The 19,493-nt window shown below is 43.2% G+C and overlaps 1 protein-coding gene across 2 annotated transcripts in view; it reads left to right on the top strand.

Moving 5' to 3' along the window:
• Window positions 1–19,493, top strand: part of LARGE1 (LARGE xylosyl- and glucuronyltransferase 1) — a 693,833-nt gene that overhangs the window by 595,901 nt on the left and 78,439 nt on the right. The gene's annotated exons all lie outside the window — the stretch shown is intronic.

The following is a 19,493-nucleotide window of genomic DNA, read 5'->3' on the forward strand; positions in this document are numbered from 1 at the left end:
TGCCCCATAGAGTTTCCAAGGAGCGCCTGGCGGATTTGAACTGCCAACCCTTTGGTTAGTGCCATAACATGAATTACTATACTAAAGTGTTAAAAATATATATCATAAAACATAAATATGAAATTTTATTTTAGCATATGTTTAAGCAATTTAATTTAGTAAATCCTTTTACTCTTATAAATATTATTAACATTACTATTTTTAAATAATGGCAGCATTACTGAATGCACTCCATTATGTTTGAAATCTTGGTTTAGTATTTGTAGCAGAGTGATTCACAGGCAGCTTTTAAGGACATGTTACAGCAGTACTTGGTTTCAATGGCTATCGTTGCAAAAAAGATTCTCCCTAAGACACGCAGATCCAAATGGGGGAAAAAGTGCTATGCACATTAGATTTTATATTCATTTTTCAATTCCATTCAAAAATTGTGTGATAATTTCAGTGATATTCAGCTATTATATCTAAATCCTCCTTGATGACAATCATTTGTTCTTACTAATGAAAAAGATTTTTTTTAATACATTTTTTAAAAACAGTCAAAACCCACTGTCATTCTTTATTTGGAAGTTAATTATGAAAGTTAAAAAATTCTGCTTTGAAGTTTTCTAAGTATGAAGAAATGAGGTTTATGATACTGTCTTTTTTTTTTAGTTATCTAGTGCTGCTAGTAACAGAAATACCACAAGTGGATGGCTTTAACAAAAAGAAGTTTATTCTCTCACAGTCTAGTAGGCTGGAAGTCCAAATTCAGGGCGTCAGTTCCAGGAGAAGGTTTTCTCTCTTGGCTCTGGAGGAAAGTTCTTGTCATCAGTCTTGCCCTGGACTAGGAGCTTCTCCACACAGGAACCCCGGGTCCGAAGGACAAGCCCTGCTCCGGGTGCTGTTTTCTTGGTGGTATGAGGTCCCCATTCTCTGCTTGCTTCCCTTTCCTTTTATCTCTTGTAAGATAAAAGTTGGTGCAGGCCACACTCCAAGGAAACTCCCTTTACATTGGATCAGGGATGTGACCTTAGTAAGGGTGTCACAATCCCACCCTAATCGTCTTTAACATAGAATTATAATCATAAAATGGAGGACAACCACACATATTTGACACATATTTTGGGGGGAACACGATCCAACCCATGACAGATACCTACATTGTTGCCGAGTCAATTTTACTCTTAGTGACCCTATAAGATTATGATAGGTAACACATAACTTTTGACCCCAGAATCCTGTAGCAATGGAAACAATTTCAAACATTTATATTCTAAAAGCTCTGTGTATCTCACAGGTTTGTCCCTAAAAGTGGTTACTTTCTCAGTCATCATCTTTACGCTGAAGGCTCAGAGTGCCTGTTTTTGTTTTATTGCAGTGAAATATATGTAAGAAAACATTTGCCATTTCATCCATTTTTATATGTACAATTCAGTGACATTAATTACATCCGCGTGTGGTGCTACCATCATCACTGCTCTCATGTTTTTATCACCCTTAACAGAAACTCAGTCCCCCTTAAGCTGTACCTCTCCATTTCTCCCTTCCACCCATCTCTAGTAACCACTGATACACTTTGGTCTCTGTGCCCTTGACTAAGTATTTCATATAAGTGGGCTCATAAATATTTGTCCTTCTGTGTCTGACTTATTTCACTCCTCATAATGTGTCCAAGATTCATCCATGTCCTAGCATGCATTAGAACTTTATTTCTCTTTGTGGCTAATAATATTCTATTGTATGTATTTTTTTAAGGGCATTTTGTCAGTTGATGGACACTTGGGTTTCCGTCTTTTGACTGTTGTAAATAATGCTGCGGTGAACACTGGTGTACAAGTATCTCTTTGGGTTTCTGCTTTTGATTCTTTTGTGTATTTGTACAAGAATAGAATTGCTGCATCGCTTGGTAATTCTATGTTTAACTTTTTGAGGAACCACCGTACTGTTTTCCACAGTGGCTGCAACATTTTATAATCCCACCAGCAATGGATGAGGGTTCCAGTTTCTCCACATCCTCTCCAATACTTGGTATTTTCCATGTTTCTGGTAATAGTCAGTCATCCTAGTGAGTATGAAGTGGTATCTCATTGTGGTTTTGACTTGCATTTCCTAGAGTGTGTATTTTCTATTCAAAAGTATCAAATAGCATACTGCCGACAACCATCTTTTCATAAAAACTGAAATGCATGAACCATCTTTTCCTATGCCATCACTTTTAAGTCTTTTGTCGTGGGTTAACCAGCAAAGCTCTGCATTGTACAGAAGGTTTTCAGTGTCACTGCCCATGTCGTTAGAAAGTGTTGTAAAAATCCTGTGATAGTTTCACAGTCTTATCTTTATAAAATTAACCAGTGACATCCAGTAGCCTTTGCTCACTCAGACTTCAAGTGCTTTCCTGCAGACTTACCTGTCAATGATGCAGTACAGGAATTCCGTACAGAGAGCTCTCTCTGTAACCTTACCCGGGGGTCCTGCTGTGACTCCAGTTAAAGCAACAGCGTCCTCAGGGATTATACACATACTCTTCCCGTTAGACATTGTCATCATTAAAGTAGGAATTTGTTACTCAGAATATTGCTTCTCTAGGACACCTTTCCTGTAGAGCTCACAGAAAAATTTTTCTTTGTGTATTTCATTATCAAGACAGATTCTCGCAGAGAGCATAACCCAAGACAAGTTAGAATCCTCTGGACTTTGATCTAACTCTGTAGTAAATCTCCCGAGCAGTTTGTCCTAATACTACTTTCTCTGGGTCTTCAGCAATGTTTTCTGACTCTTCCAACAATATTTGCTGATATAGGGATTTACTTAATTTTGTTGCCATTTTATCTTTTGTGTATTTTTTTCAGCCATTTTTGCCAGGGCGGGAAAGACAAATGCTTCCTTATTGGATGTTTTTATCTTTAGTTTTCTTATGTAAGAAATTTCCAAAGAGAAGTCTGAACTCTTCTTACGGAGTTTAGTGAAATGTTGTAAACTTCTAGCTGAGTATCACAAGACTCTAAGCATCATCAAAAAATTAGAGAGGCTTGTCTTCATACACTGAATGATTTGTTTTTATATGTCTTGTTCATCATTTATCCTTGTACCAACATGAAGTAGTATCTCTAGGCATAGTACACACACTTGGGATGAAACTCTTCCTTAATGCTGCTTGTCGTAAATCCATACAAATAATCTTGAGAGTTTAAAAAATGTGTATACTTTTTGGCCAACTTCTTGTCAGATCTAATTAGGTAGTTATTTGTGTAGTTTGTAATGTAGCTAAAGAAGGGCTCATATTGGGAGTAGAAATACCAGCTCAGCTGTTTTTTCACTGTTCACATGAGCTTGTCTTATCCATGTTCTTAATTTGTCTTTCCTTTGTACGGCTCTTTTAAAAAAATAAATAAACATTTACTTGGAAAACTCTTAGAGAAAAATTGCCAAGATAGTACAAAGCATTTCTACATACTCCTCATCCAGTTTCAAATCCCCCTAATAACATGATCTTATATAACCATGCTACATTTGTCAAAAGTAAGAAAGCAACGCTGGTACATTACTGTTACCTAAACTCTAAACTGTTTGCATTTGAGCAGGTTTTCCATTGTTGTACTGATCTGTGACAGTGTCTCCATCTTTCCTTGTTTTTCATGATCTTGACAGTTTTGAAGAGGACTGGTCAGGTATTTTATAAAATAGCCCTTACATATGGCTTCTCCAATATATTTTCTCATGATTAGACTGAGTTTATGGGTTTCCGGAAGTAATAAAACAGAGATGAAGTACCCTCCTCGTCACATCATATCAGGAAGTACCTGATATCCACATGACATCACTAGTGATGTCAACTATAACCTCTTGTTTAAGATAGCATCTGTCTAGTCTCTTCTGTTGTTGTTAAGTGCCATCAAGTCAATTCCCACTCATGGTGACCCTGTGTACAACAGAATGAAACACTGCCTTACAGTTGTTGTTATGCTTGAGCCCAGCATTACAGGCACTGTGTCAACCCATCTCATTGAGGGTCTTCCTCTTTTTTGCTGACCCTCTAATTCTTTTTCTCTTCTCCTAAAAAGTTACTATTTTCCTCTTTTAGACTAAGTTCAGCCCATTATAGGAGTGGGGAGATTAAGCTCTGCCTTCTGGTGAAGGGGGATCCACATATATTGTTTGGGATTCTTCCAGAAGGAAGATTTGCCTCTTCTCCCCCATTTATTTATATACTCAGTTACTTATTTCTATCTGTATGGACTTGTATATTTCTCTTATACTTTGGGCTGTAATGCAGGGCTTTTGTTAAACCATTTTTTCTTCATGATGATTATTTTAGTTAGATATTATCATTATTAATTGCAAATATTATTAAATACACTAAAATAAATAGTAACATGATTGGTAAAACACTTTTCCAGGCATATTTAAACCACAGTACATCTCAGTATGGGAGGACTCCAAGACCGTGCCTCAGCTTTGACTCAGGTAGATATGACTGCCCAAATGACAGAGGTGATCTTTTCTCTTTGCTTGTGCTGTTCTCTGTTATGGCAAGGTGGCTTCTGGCTTCTGGCGGCTCTCAGCCAGAATGTAGAACTTAGTCGTTCGACAACTGTCTTGTACGCGTGCTCTGAGCCAGGCACAGTTCTGAACAGTGAATGAGATGATATGGATCTTTACGCTCATGGAGCTTATATGCTAGTGCAGAACACAGTTACCAAACAAGAAAATAAATGATCAAATTGATGTTATCAGGCTTAAGTAAAATGTGCTATGAAACAATTAAAGCAGAGTAATGTAAGAGCAGCTAGCACTCATGACCCCAAGTTGAATAAAGAGACTCCATGAATGACTGTGAAAGGACTCTCTTGCCCCTTCATGGGAAACATACCCACCCTCTGTGTTCTTAGGAATGGGCTACTCTGATTAGTCAGCCTGAGTCACTTGCCCATTCTTCTAGAAAATGGGGCATTACTGACAACCCCATTAGAGCTATAAGAAGAAGGCAAGGTCCAGTTCCACAAAAGAATCCAAGACAGACAGAAAAGGAGAGAAGGTGCCAGCTGGATCCAGGAAAGTGCAGCTGCTTTTCCCAGCATTTCCAAGCAGTGACTCGCATTGTCCTCTTCCACCTCCAGCGAGGGCATTACTAACAGTCAGTTTGGCAGTATCACAGTGGACTCACCCGAGCTGCTCCCCAACCAACCGTCAGAATCCCTCTGCTAAAGATTCTGTGCCTGTCTCCAATGGTAGAATCTGCTTCCCTCTCTCCTCCCTGTTCCCAGATCAGCATAGAGGAGGACGCTGTCAGGATTATATGAAATGTGGGTGGTGGTTAAGTCAGCTCTGATTCAAGGCAACCTTATGTATAGTAGAATGAAACCTGTTCAATCCTGCATCATCCTCACAATCGCTGCCATGTTCAAGTCCATCGTTGCAGCTGTTGTGCCAACCCATCTTACTGAGGATCTCCCTTGCCTTCACAGGCCCTCTACTTCACCAAACACAGTGTCTTCCTCCAGCAATTGACTCCTCCTGAATATGAGTCCAAAGCAAACAAGTTGGATAGTGTCACAAGGTTTCCATTGGTTAATTTTCTCCCCAGTCTAAGTCTTGAAGTTCTGCTGAAACTTATTCACCATGGGTGACCCTACTGGTATTTGGAATACCAGTGACGTAGCCTCCAGCATCATACCAGCACATAGACTACCACAGTACAACAAACTGACAGATGAGTGGTGGGAAACATGGATAAACTCTTAGTAATTCTTAGCAGGACTGACTGTCATTCTCAGGTCTTACATTGGTTGTCTGCAGCAAAAGCCACATAAAGGCAGCAGACATTGAGGACTGTCATAGTGTTCGCAACTCTTCTCCATTTCCTGCTATGAGCAGTCCACCGGGAATTCTTCACATGTAACAGAATCAAGTTTGAATTGATTTTATCCCTATTTTATAGCAAACAGAATCCCAAACATTGAACATGATGAACATGAGAGGTTGTGGCTTGATTATCTCATGTGGATGCGTGACCCCCCCAGCCCTGAGTCACATAGTAGGTATTCATTCCCCTGTTGTCATTCTTCCCTCACCCCAACCTCTACTTCCTCGGGCAGGGAAAAATAAGAACTGTTACAGCTGGCAGAACAAGAAAGGCTAGAATAGAGGACATGGCCTTGAACTCATGCACTGGCCTGGGTATCCTTATTTTCCAAGTGAGAGGACTAAGTAATCAGTGAGTTTGGTCTGTTTTCTTCCCCTTCCCTTGCTAATGATACATTTCTGTCTGGGAAGAAATGTTAGTTTGGGGCTGAAAGTTGTAAAAACCAACATGCGGCAGGAACCTATATAAAAGGAGGCAAAGATTCGTGAGGGCCAGGGCACTGAACCATGTTTGCTGTTACAGAGCACTTGCAGCCAGAGTCATGTCTGGGTATCAAGGGTACCGTTTCTGTTTAATAGCAGCTACCTGGTAATTGGGAGCCCTGGTGGCTTGGCTGCCAACCAAAATGTCAGGGGTTTGAATCCACTAGCCACTCCTTGGAAACCATCTGGGGCAATTCTACTCTGTCCTGTAGGGTCACTTTGATTTGAAACCGATTTGATGGCAATGAGTTTGTTTTGTTTTGTTTTTTCACCTGATAATTGAGGGGCAGTGGTGGGTCAGTAGTAGAATTCTCACCTTTTCATGCAGGAGGCCCAGGCTCAATTCCTGGCCAATGGACCTCATGCACAGCCACCACCTGTCTGTCAGTAGAGGCTTGCGTGTTGCTATAATGCTGAACAGGTTTCAGCAGAGCCTCTGGACTAAGATAGACTAGGAAGAAAGGCCTGGCAGTCTACTTCTGAAAATCAGCCAATGAAAACTCTATGGATCACAAGGGCCCAATATTCAACTGATTATGGGGAGGGCACAGGACCAGACAGTGTTTCATTCAGTTGTATGCGGAGTCTGCATGAGTCGGGGGCTGACATGACAGCAGCTAACAACAACAACTTGGTGATTGGCCAGAATAGAAATGGAAAAGGAAGAGAGGTGGAATAGAAGCTTCAGCAGTAGATGCAAAAAAACAAAGCTGGGTGGATTCCATTGGCAGCCAACGAACATTGACCAGGCATCTGATATGTGCCTGTTACTTTGCATGCAAAGTTAGCCAGAAAAACAGGTCTTGCATTCAAAGAACCTGCAGTCCAAGTTTTAAATAGAAACTGAGGGGCAGCATCCCTTTAGCTAGTGCTGAGCCTTCCTCGGGGAGAGCGTATATTCCTGGAGACTCTACTCACATGTACTGGACACCAATCTGCTCCAGGCTCTCTGGTGGGCACCTTTACATTGTCTCATTACTGATCTGTGGCAGGTATTATTATTTCCTTTTAACAGATTGGAAAATCAAGGCTTAAATACATTGAGTTTTTTGGGTGATGGAGTTGGGAAGAAGCAAGGTGATATTTTAATCAAAGTCTTGCTCCCTTGCCTATTAACCCAGTGGAAACCCTAGTAGCGTAGTGGTTAAGTGCAATAGCTGCTAACCAAAGGGTCAGCAGTTCAAATCCGCCAGGCGCTCCTTGGAAACTCTATGGGGCAGTTCTACTATCTCTGCCCAGCACATAAAACTCAACTCAAAGTGATGGTCTTCCCTAATAGCCCCCTCTTCAGGTGTCTCTTTGAGGACAGCCAGGAGGAGCCCTGCCCCTAACCTGGCTTCTTCTCTGGGCTGTGTTCTCCGCGCCTCCCCTCCCTTTTCCCCCAGGCTCTTTGACAATCTGTAGTTCCTTATGTAAAATCTTGTTTCTTATTTCTCCTCCTCCTTGGAGATTCTGTCTCCATCCAGCCTTTCTGTTTAGTGACTGTTTATTGTTGTTGTTTTATGCCGTCAAGTCAATTCTGACTCATAGCAACCTTATGTGACAGAGTAGAACTGCCTCATGGGGCTTCCTAGGCTTTAATCTTTATAGGAACAGATCACCAAGTCTTTTCTCCTATGGAGCGGCTGGTGGGTTCGAATCGCCGATCTTTCAGTTATCGGCCAAGCACTTAACCACTGCACCACCAGGGATTCTTAGTGACTGTTTATTAACGAGCACTAAAACCAGATTTGTTTGGTAGTTTAATGAGCATGCTCAATATGCCTTCACCTTCATCGGTTCCTCAGCCCTAACCTTGACCACACCACCACAAGGTCACTATCCTGATGCCCTTTTCACAGATGAGGGACTCCACCATGGTATTAGCCAACTTGGTACAGCAGCCAACTTGGTGCAGGCTGCACAGCTGATAAGAGCTGGCACTGGGACTGGCATGTGGATCTGTCTTTTCTCCCTGCTACACATCATAATCCTGAGGATGACAGCAGAAAGGGCACGTGCGAACGTCATTCTTCCCCTTGAAACACCAAACAAGGGGATAACAGGGGGCTTAAACTCCTTCAAGAGAAAATGACAGGCTGTTTGGCCCTTAGACAAAGAAAAGAGGGATATGTTTCTCCATCCTAAAACCTTTACGAATAGGGCCTTTATAACTGATTTGCCGTAGACAGAATGTGAGGATTATTGAGAAAGTCATCATCACAATTTCCATCCTTGAACCAAAGGGCAGTCATCGAATACTAACTACCTTCCAGGCACTGTGGCACTCGTGAAGAATAAGACGACACACTCCCTGGCAGCCCAGAAATTCAATTCTACTGCCAGATGCAGGCATGTAAATAAATAGTTACAAAAGCATTTGATGAGTTCTCTAATGGGGTTAAGTGTAAGAGTTTATAGAGTACTGAGGAGGGAACCAGAAACTGCCTAGGTGTTATATTAGTGGTATCACTAAGGGGGTGCAGGGGTGCAGAACGCACCGAGACGACACTGTTAGAGGGGGTGACACCAAAATGACTGTCTATAAAAATATCCCTGTAGTTAGTTAGAACAAGAAAACATTTTTCATAAGCCCAGCTTATGTGTATCAAAATACGTACAAGGCTAAACTGCTATGCTCATTTACTTTTTGAACCTTCTAGTGCACTCCAGTCAGAGCCATCATTGTTACCCAATTACAGTGATGCTTCGAATGACATGGTTTTGTCTGCACTTGCTACAGGTGTGCACTGTTGTTTTCATTGTTGCCGGTGTTTTTATAGTTTTTTATTTTGATTTTGTCAAATTTTCTGGTGTTTTAGATACAATATTGTGGTAATTACTGTTTGTGAGCCTGTATCAATAACTTTTTGAGAATGAAGTAGTAATTAAAGGAAAAGAAGGGGTGACATACGGAAATTATGATTTACAAGTAGTATTAGTACAAAAAACATTAGTAACGAATCTGTACGGCCTGGTATGGGAGGAGGTCCATGGGGAGGGTGACACCATGAGTTACTACACTGGGTGACACCACTGTGTTATATCAGGGACACTTACAACTATGAAAATCAGGAGGAGCCCTGGCGGTGCAACGGCTAAGTGCTTGGCTGCTAACTGAAAGGTTGGAGGTTGGATCTCACCCAGCGGCTCTGTGGGAGAAAAACCTGGAGATCTGCCCCCATAAAGATGAAAGCCAAGAAAATGCTATGGGCAGTTCTACTCTGTCACACAGGATCGCTGTGAATCGAAATCAACTTGACGACACCCAACGATAACAACATGAAAATCAGGAAACCCAAGTTGCAGAGGCTCGAAATAAAATAGAAGGTTTGCATTTCTCATAACAGTTCTGGAGGTAGGCAGCTACGGACATTGCTTCATAGTTCAGCAATATCTTGATCTCGCTCTCATGGTCATAGGATGGCTGTAATTGCAGTCATCACGTCTCTGTTCAGGACAGGTCGATGGGGTCGGAGGTGTGGGCATAAAATGGCACCAGCCACAGCTGAACCTTTTTATCAGGAAATTATATACTTTCCCGTGGATCTTTTTCAGCAGTCCTTATTAACATGGCTGCAAGGGAGTCTGGGATAGCAAAGAATAGGATCCTTGTGATTGGCTTATATCTTAAATGGATCATGATCATTCACAGAGCCTGAGGACATTGCAGTGCCAAAAAAAAAAAAAAATGGTGTTCTGTTAGGAAGGAAGAATGGGATGGGGAGGGAGACATACTGGAAGGCAACCTCTGTGGTCCAGGAAATCTTTACAAAAGAGCTGCACTTGAGCTTGGCCATGAAGGACAAGCAGACATTAGGTAGAGAAGAAGTAGAGGACATTCTAGGGAGGGGGAACAGCAAATACAAAGGTACAGAGTCATGAAAGACACGTTCAAGAAATATCAGAGATTTCTCTTAGCCTGGGGAAAGAGCTGGAATTTTAAGTGGAGTCAGTTTGTGGCAAGCTTAAATGGCAGGCTGTGAAGTGTAGACGTTATTCTGTGGGTCATAGAAAGTCAATGGAAGTCTTAGGGTAAAAAGGGTAGGAGACCCATTTTTCAAATATCCCTCAACCCAGTGACTTGGAAGAAATAAGGCTTATCTTCTCATTCACTTTGTATTTGCACAGACACCATCAGATATTTTATGAACTCTCTGGGATCTAAAAGCCAGAGTTTTATCTGAATCCTTTCCACAGCCTTGTCCTTGTACCGAGGTCTAGTTTCTGCCTTTGAAATGCTTTTTCCTGTGCCCTTGATGGGCGATAGAATTTCTTGTGTCTCCTTTAATCACATTGACTTCTGCTGTCTTCCCAGATGCTGTTTAAGTTTCCTGGACAGTAATCAATTCCTGCCAGTTTTCTCTGGCTCACTGCAGGCTGGCTCCAAGTCTGCACATACACTCAACCTCTGTAGATGTTTCAGATCCAACCCGATCGCACCCGGGGGACCCCTGATGCTTGACAGCTTCTGAAGCCCACTTGGCATGCAACCTCGATGCTTCCTTCTTCGGTTTCTGCAGAGGTGGAGGTTCAGCCTGTATAGCTGGCATGTCTTAGTATCTCAGGGATGACGGGGGTCCTCATGTTTGGAAGGGGAAAGTAGGCTTCATTTCTGATCCTGAAATATCTGTAGGGAGATTGGTGGTTCAGTGGTAGAATTCTCGCCTTCCACGAGGGAGACTTGAGTTCAATTCCCAGCCAGCGCACCATCACCCACCTGTCCGTGGAGGCTTAAGTGTTGCTATGATGCTGAACAGGTGTCAGTGGAGCTTCTAGACTAAGATGGACTAGGAAGAAAGGCTTGGAAATCTGCCTTCAAAAAGTCCTGGGGTGGGCACAGGACATTGTGCATGTGGTCACCGTGAGCTGGGGACCAACTCCGCAGCAGCTAACGACAACAGCAAATGGTCTGTAACTCTCATGTTCGTTTCTGTGAATCATGTAATGAGGAAAGACCGGGGAGGTAGAAGAGAGACATACTCCCAATTTCTCTATCTACTTGGGTCTAAATGTTGGTTCTCCTATTTTCTACATATTTTCCAACCATTTTCTAAACCTTCCTTATCTGAAAGATGGGATAAAGATAATATCACTTATAAAGTCATGCGAAGATTAAAAGAGCTATTACAATAATGTGTTCAGAGCAATGCTTGGAATCATAATTATTATTATTACCATTTTAATACGCCTCACAAAGTAGAGTTAAGTTACGATAGGCTTTCTCCCCAAGCCTGGTAGACCCACATGCACGTACCAGCTCCTCACAAAAATCTATTTTGAGCACATTCTACATTGTCACTCCATCTTAGGTGTGAAAGCTTGTCAGTACGTGTCATATACACCACCAGCTTGCTGCCCCCAAGCCAGCAATAATGGGTGATTCTGTCCCTCAAGGGACCAGAAAATGACATTTCTTACTAGATAGAAAAGCGCTGATCAAAAATATCAGCAATATGGTTCCTGAGTCAGGGTTTCAGAGTCAGGGATGTGATTTAACGGAAGGAGAGGGCCCAGGAGACAGAAGCTGGGCATAATGTCACCTTCTGCTTTGTGACCTGGGCAAGGCTTCCCTACTCCCCCCTTGTCTCCTCCACCCTTAAAGCACATCCCCCCAGGAGAGTCACTGACAGCCTGACTTTAAAAACCCATGCTATAACTCAGCCATAAGGGAAATGAAGTCCTGGTACATGCCACTACATGATGAACCTTGAAAACATTATGCTGAGTGACATAAATCAGTCACAAAAGTACAAATACTTTATGATCCCACTTATGTGAAATAAGCAAATATATAGAAACCAAAGATTATTAGTTATTACCGGGGGTTGGAAGGTCCCTGGGCGGCACAGATGGTTTGCACTGATTGTTGTAGTAACCAAAAGGTTGACAGTTCAAACCCATGCAGCAGCACCACGGAAGAAAGGCCTGGTGATCTGCTTCTGTAAAGATTACAGCCAAGAAAATCCTTTGGAGCAGTTCTACACCGTAACATATGGGGTTGCCATGAGCTTGGTTTGGTTTTACTCATAATGGGAGGGAGGAAGGAGAGAATAGTTTTCCCTTAGGGACTATTGAATTTATGTTAACGGTGGTGGAATAATTTGGAAAAAAGTAGCAGTAATGGTTGCACAGTTGAAGAATGTAATCAGTGTCACTGAATTATACACGTAGAAATTGTTGAACTGGGGAATGTTTCGTTGTGTATATTTTCACTACAATTAAAAATATATATTATACTTGTGATGTAAAAATGAACAGTTATTGAATGTCAGTCTCTCCCACTAAGCTGTAAATCCCACCCAGGCAGGGTCACCTTATATGTTCATCTCTATATTCACAACACCTATGTCAGTGCCTGGCATGTAGTTCAAAGTAGAAAGAAAAAGATTTTGGAGCAAGATAGACCCGAGTTTGTGTTGGGCTTGATCACCTACTAGCTGAGTGACCTTGTACTAGACCCAGCCCCAAGCTCATCATCTGTAAAATGGAAATAATAATAGAAACCTCACCAGATGTTCCGGGATTGAACGAGGTAATATATTTGTTGTTGTTGTGTTGTTGTTAGGTGCCATCAAGTCACTTCTGACTCATAGCGACCGCATGTACAACAGAATGCAATACTGCCCCGTCCTGCACCACCCTCACAATCATTGTTATGCTAGAGCCCATTGTTGCAGCCACTGTGTGTCAATCCATCGCATTAACGGTCTTCCTCTTTTTTTTGCTTACCCTCTACTTTATGAAGTAATGATGTACTTCTCCAGAGACTGATCTCTTCTGATAACATGTCCAAAGTATGTAAGAGGTATCTCTCCATCCTTGCTTCTAAGGAGCATTCTGGTTTTACTTCTAAGACAGATTTTTTTTCGTTCTTTTTGCAGTCCATGGTGTATTCAATATTCTTAGCCAATACCACAATGCAAAGGCGTCAATTCTTCTTTGGTCTTCCTTATTCATTATCCAGCTTTCACATGCATATGAGGCCATTGAAAACACTGTGGTTTGGGTCAGGCACAATTTAGTCTTCAAGGTGACGTCTTTGCTTTTCAACACTTTAAAGAGGTCATTTGCAGCAGATTTGCCCAGTGCAATGAGTCTTTTGATTTCTTGACTGCTGCTTCCATGGGTGTTGATTAGAAATCCAAGTAAAATGAAATCCTTGACAATTTTCAGTCTTTTCTCTGTTTACCGTGACGTTGCTTATTGGTCCAGTTGTGAGTTTTGTTTTCTTTATGTCCAGGGTGTAATCCATACTGAAGGCTGTGGTCTTTGATCTTCATCAGTAAGTGCTTCAAGTCCTTTTCACTTTCAGCAAGCAAAGCTGTGTCATCTGCATAATACAGGTTGTTAATAAGTCTTCCTCCAATCCTGATGCCTCGTTCTTCATGTTATTCCTTGGATTATTTGCTCAACATACAAATTAAATAGGTATGGTGAAAGGATACAACCCTGATGCACACCTTTCCTGACTTTAAACCATGCAGTATCCCCTTGTTCTGTTTGAACAACTGCCCCTTGATCCAGGTACAGATTCCTTATGAGCATAATTAAGTGTTCTGGAATTCGCATTCTTTGCAATGTTATCTGTAATTTGTTATGATCCACACAGTCGAATGCCTTTGCATAGTCAATAAAACACAGGTAAACATCTTTCTGGTGTTCTCTGCTTTCTACCACAATCCATCTGATGTCAGCAATGATATCCCTCGTTCTACATCCTCTTCCGAATCCAACTTGAATTCCTGGCAGTTCCCTGTCGATGTACTTCTGCAGTCACTTTTGAATGATCTTCAGCCAAATCTTAACTTGTGTGTGATGTTAATGATATTATTTGTTAATTTCTGCATGCGGTTGGATCACCTTTCCTGGGAATAAGCATAAATATGGATCCCTTCCAGTCGGTCGGCCAGGTAGCTGTCTTCCAAATTTCTTGGCATAGACGATTGAACACTTGCAGCTCTGCATCCATTTGTCGAAACATCTCAATTGCTATTCTTTCAATTCCTGGAGCCTTGTTTTTTGCCAATGGCTTCAGTGCAACTTGGACTTCTTCCTTCAGTACCATCGGTTCCTGATCATATGCTACCTCCTGAAATGGCTGAATGTCAACCAATTCGTTTTGGTGTAGTGACTCTGTGTATTTTTTCCATAAAAATACTTCCATCTTCTTTTGATGGAAGTAGACTGCCAGGTCCTTCTTCCTAGTCTGTCTTAGTCTGGAAGCTCAGCGGAAACGTGTCCACCATGGGTTACCCTGATACCAGTGGCGTAGCTTCCAGCATCACAACCACATGCAAGCTCCCACATTATGACAAACTGACAGACTCATGGGGTGTATATATATTTATGTATATATATAGAGAGAGAGAGAGAGAGAGAGAGAGAGAAATTCTGTGGGGCAGTTCTTCTCTGTCCTATAGGGTAGTTATGAGTTGGAATCAACTCTACAGCAGTGGGTTTGGTTGGGGGATATATAGATATATTTAAAGCCCGTTGTCATCAAGTTGATTCCAACTCATGGTGACCTCACGGGTTACAGAGTAGAACTGAGCTCCGTAGGGTTTCCTTGGCTGTAATCTTTACAGAAGCAGATCACCAGGCCTTTCTTCAATGGCACCACTGGGTGAGTTCAAACCATCAACCTTTCAGTTAGTAACCAAGCACAAACCATTTGTACCACCCAGGGACCTACTGTGTGTATGTAATGGAGTATTCTGTGTTCTGATGATTAAAAACTAAGGTAAATCTGAATATACATTAAAAGACTTTGAGTGGTCTTACCTATCAGACAGTAGCTGGGTTGCAAAGAATTTTCTAAAAGCCCCTTCGGCTGCCAATGACCCCCACTCCTCTTACCTTCCTTTAACCTTTGTTGCTTTTTATATAATACTAGTATTTACCCACAGTCAATACAGAAACCCAGATACCCAGATAGATGCCGAACAGAATGAGGCATGATGGGATATGAGATGGCTTGGGGGTGGGGGCAGGCTCCGGGAGACTGTTAGCCTTCCCTGTCACAGCCTCACCCTGTGATCTTGGACAAGTCACCCCTCATCTCTGTAAACATCACTGTCCTGAGCTACAAAATGTGAGGGTGGGATTAGCAGAGTCGCAGGTCCCCTTCCAGTCCCGGGAAGCTCAAACAACAAAATGCTCAGCCCAGTGAGGCTGTGTACAGTTGTGGTTGAAAATCTGGGATTCAGGGTGAAGACCTGGCTCCAGTCTCAGCTTCTCAACCTACCAGCTATGAGATGTGGGCAAGTCACTGGCCATCTCCATAAAATGGACAATGGGATTCAAATGGACTTTTTGGTAGGATTTAATAAGAAATTGTCTCCAAAGTGCCTGGCGGATTTCTGAATGGTAAATTAATATCATTTGTCTGGGAACCCACGGACCAGCCCCTGTTTCACTTAGTTTAAGCTTCTCCCTGTCAAGGGAGCCCGTGCCTCCCAAGCGCCAACGCACTTCCGTCAGCCCTTCTGCTGGCTCAGCACCTGGCAGCCACCAGCATCTTTTGCAGCAAAGACATGATCACCACTGGGTATGAGTGACATCCAGCTCTCACATGCAATTATTTTAATGGATGGCTTAGGACCTTCTCCATGCCCCAATCGGATGTATTCTCAGGGGAGACTCTTCCCTCTCCCACCCTTCAAAGAGCCAAGAAATAAAACCGCGCGCTACACACTCATTTTTACGGGAAATACAAACTTCATCAGGTGCTCTCATTCCAGGAGGTTCTGCTGATCCTTTCCGCACCCTCCTGAATGCTAAGTGCCTCATTCTTTACCTATTGCTGCAGCAGGCTTCATGCTCCTAGGAGGGAGAAAGGAAGACGGAACAATAGTTGTGCAGTCTGGTTGCCCCACATTCACAGAGGCACCCTGACATGCAGACACCGTGCTAGGCATTTATTTCATCTTCTCAGCATCATTGTGAAGTCAAGGTTACCGATACCCACCTCGCACTGAGGAAGCTGAGGCCCCAAGCAGTGAAATAAATGAGTTGCCCAAGGACACACAGCTATTAAGTAGCATAGCTGGGGTTCAGACTTAGCCTTGTTTGACTTCCATGGTTCTCGCTCTGGTTACTACACCATTACTGATTATAGGCATGTGAAAGCTGGACAATGAATAAGGAAGACTGAAGAAGAATTGATGCCTTTGGATTATGGTGTTGGCAAAGAATTTTGAATATACCATGGACTGCCAAAAGAATGGACAAATCTGTCTTGGAAGACGCACAACCAGAATTCTCCTTTGAAGCAAGGATGGTGAGGCTACCTCTTACATACTTTGGACGTGTTATCAGGAGGGATCAGTCCTGGAGGGCATCATACTTGGTAAAGTGGAGGGTCAGCAAAAAAGAGGAAGACCCTCAACAAGATGGACCGACACGGTGGCTGCAACAGTGAGCTCAAGCATAACGATTGTGAGGATGGCGCAGGACTGGGCAGTGTTTCGTTCTTTGGTACATAGCATTGCTGTGAGTCGGAACTGACTCGACGGTACCTAACAACAGCAACACTGATGATAGGAGTCAGGAGAAAGTGGTTTGGACCAAACAAGCTTCCTGTTACTCAGTCCTGTGGGGTAACATTTACCCAGCCAACTTCAAGGGGAATCACTGCTGCATGTACATCCACAGGACCCCAAGAGAGAGGGCAGGGGAAATGGGTCCTCTAGACCCCGCTCTACATGGCAGGCCCGGGACCCTGCTGCAGGCTCTTGCAGGCAAGACGGAGCTGAAGGAAGGAGCCAGGAAGCGACTGAGCTACTGTCAAATAAGCCTCTCCTCCCCTTAGCACGTGGAGCTGTAGAGAGGATGGTGGGAGCTATTCTGTTTCCTCTATAATCTCTCAAAATAAAGCATAAGAGAGGAATTTTTAAAAACCTGGCTGTTTCTGTTCTCCACGGTGTAAAGGAAAGAACCCCGGGCTTTGGAATCAGGCAAACTTTTGTTTGAATCCCAGCTCCAACATTTACTAACTATGTGGCCTTGGGCAAGTTACTTCTCCACAGTTTCTTCGTCTTTGAAATTACAGTCCTTGTTAGGAACACTGTGAGGATTAAAAGAAGCCAATGAATACAAAACTTTTGGGGAAGTGTTCAAGCCATAGAGAGGGCCAGGAGAAAGCTCCCTAGCTAAGGAGCCAGGATGGTGAGAGGTGCCTGCCTCAGGTCTGCTGAGCATCAATGCCCACAGCCCTTCTAGCACAGCTAGCCAGTAGGCTCTGGCTCCCCTTTCCCATTGCAGGTATTCTGTTGAGAGCCCCTGTGGGCAGGGCTCAGGTTTTCACTGGTACCTGCCGGGGACCATGGCGAATGTGACCTTGGATGGACTAGAGCCACCGTTACCTGGTGGCCTCCCTTGGGATCATCCCCCAGCTCTGTTCTTCTTGATACTGTGTGATTTCTCTCACCTGGACCATGCTCCCTCTCCCCTTGACCCTCTGCATCCACGCCATCATTCAGAGCCCAGCTTCGGGCCCACAGCTGCGGGAAGCCCATCTCACTGGCCAATCCCTCAATCATCGCTGTCTGTAGTGAAATAAACATCTATAACACTTGCTGTCTGCATGGGCGACTGCAGGATGATCTCAGAGTCAGTGTGAATGTAGCAGGTGGGCTGGAGCCAGGCTGCCAGGTTTGAAGCCTGATTCTGCAATCTCCTACATGTATTACCTCAGGCAAATTGTATACTCTTTCTGTGCCTCTTCATCTGTAAAATGGGGTCTGTAATAAGTGCTTCTCCCATAGGCTTGTTGGGAGTCTCCCACAGACTCCGACTCATGGCGACTCTTGTGTCACAGTAGAACTGTGTTTAGTAGGGTTGTCACTGGCTGATTTTTTTTCCCGAGTAGATTGCCAGGCCTTTCTTCCAAGCTGCCTCTGGGTGGACTCGAACCTCCAACCTTTTGTTAGCTGCCAAGGACGTTAGCTGTTTGTATCACCCAGGTACTCCAAGTAGGTTAATACTAAGTTTTTATTACTAATAGTTATAATATTTTAATAAATAGTTATGGATACCAATGATGAATATTATTAAATAATATTAATAAATTAATAGTGCTTAGAACAGATTTTAACACATATTAAATACTTCATAAATATTAGCGTATTTTCTTCATTTTTTTTTTTTGATACGTTAGCTTGCCTTTGCAACCAAATCAGGAACTTTGTCCCCAAGGCCTCCTCTCGCAGCTGGAAGTTGCGGTGGACTCATAACTGGTGTCCCTGGCTCCCATTTTGTCCCTACAACCCCCTCCCCCAACATATTCTCCATTAGAAGCAGAGTAATCCTTTTAAAACCCAGAGTTAGTTTTCCTACTCCTTAAAAGTCTCCTGTGTCTGCACTGGCTTTAAGACAATATCTGTGTTCTGAACGTGGTCCTCAAGGGTCCGAGATCTCACCTCTGCTTACCTTTCCAACCACATCTCCCACCGACCCACCCATGCATCCTGTGCTCCAGCTACAATGCACAGCTTCTTGTTTGCCAAGTGAACCACACTGCCCGAACCTCTTCCCTCTGCCTGAATTATGCCCTCCCCCATCCCGCCATCCCAGGCTCTCTCTCCCCAGGAAGTGTCTGCTCATCCTTTAAGCCCAGCACAGGCACCTCCTTCTATGGTGCTTTCTTTCACAGTGCTGCTGGGTGGATTTCCAACCTTTCAGTTAATGACTGAGAGCAAACCATTTGCACCACCTAGGGTCCTAAACTGGATGTAGTTGCTACTAAAGGAAGGGAAGCTGGGGTGGTGCCCAGGACCAGGAAGCAGACAGGAAGGGGCAAGTCAGCCTCCCAGTTTCTCTCTCATGCCCCCTGTCACCAGCACCTAACAGAGAATAGCTGGCAGAGCAGAAATGGGGTTTGCAGAGCCCCAGGCTTGACATCACAAAGTAAGTTTGGAGGTGAGAGATGATAGTGTACTAACTGGAACAGGCAGAGCTGTTACTATTCCCATTTCACAGATGAGAGAACTGAGGCACACAGAAATTAAGTAACTTTCCCAAGGTTAAATAGCCACCTAGAGCAGAACCAAGATTGAAATCCAGGCAGAAGACCTGCCAATCTGCTTCTCTAAAGATGACAGGCAAGAAAACCCAATGGTGCAGTTCTCCTCTCAAACACGGGGTCGTCATGAGTCAAAATCAACTGGATGACACCCAACAACAAC

Source organism: Loxodonta africana, chromosome 4 (assembly GCF_030014295.1).
Source record: "Loxodonta africana isolate mLoxAfr1 chromosome 4, mLoxAfr1.hap2, whole genome shotgun sequence".
In the NCBI taxonomy this organism is placed as follows: Eukaryota; Metazoa; Chordata; class Mammalia; order Proboscidea; family Elephantidae; genus Loxodonta; species Loxodonta africana.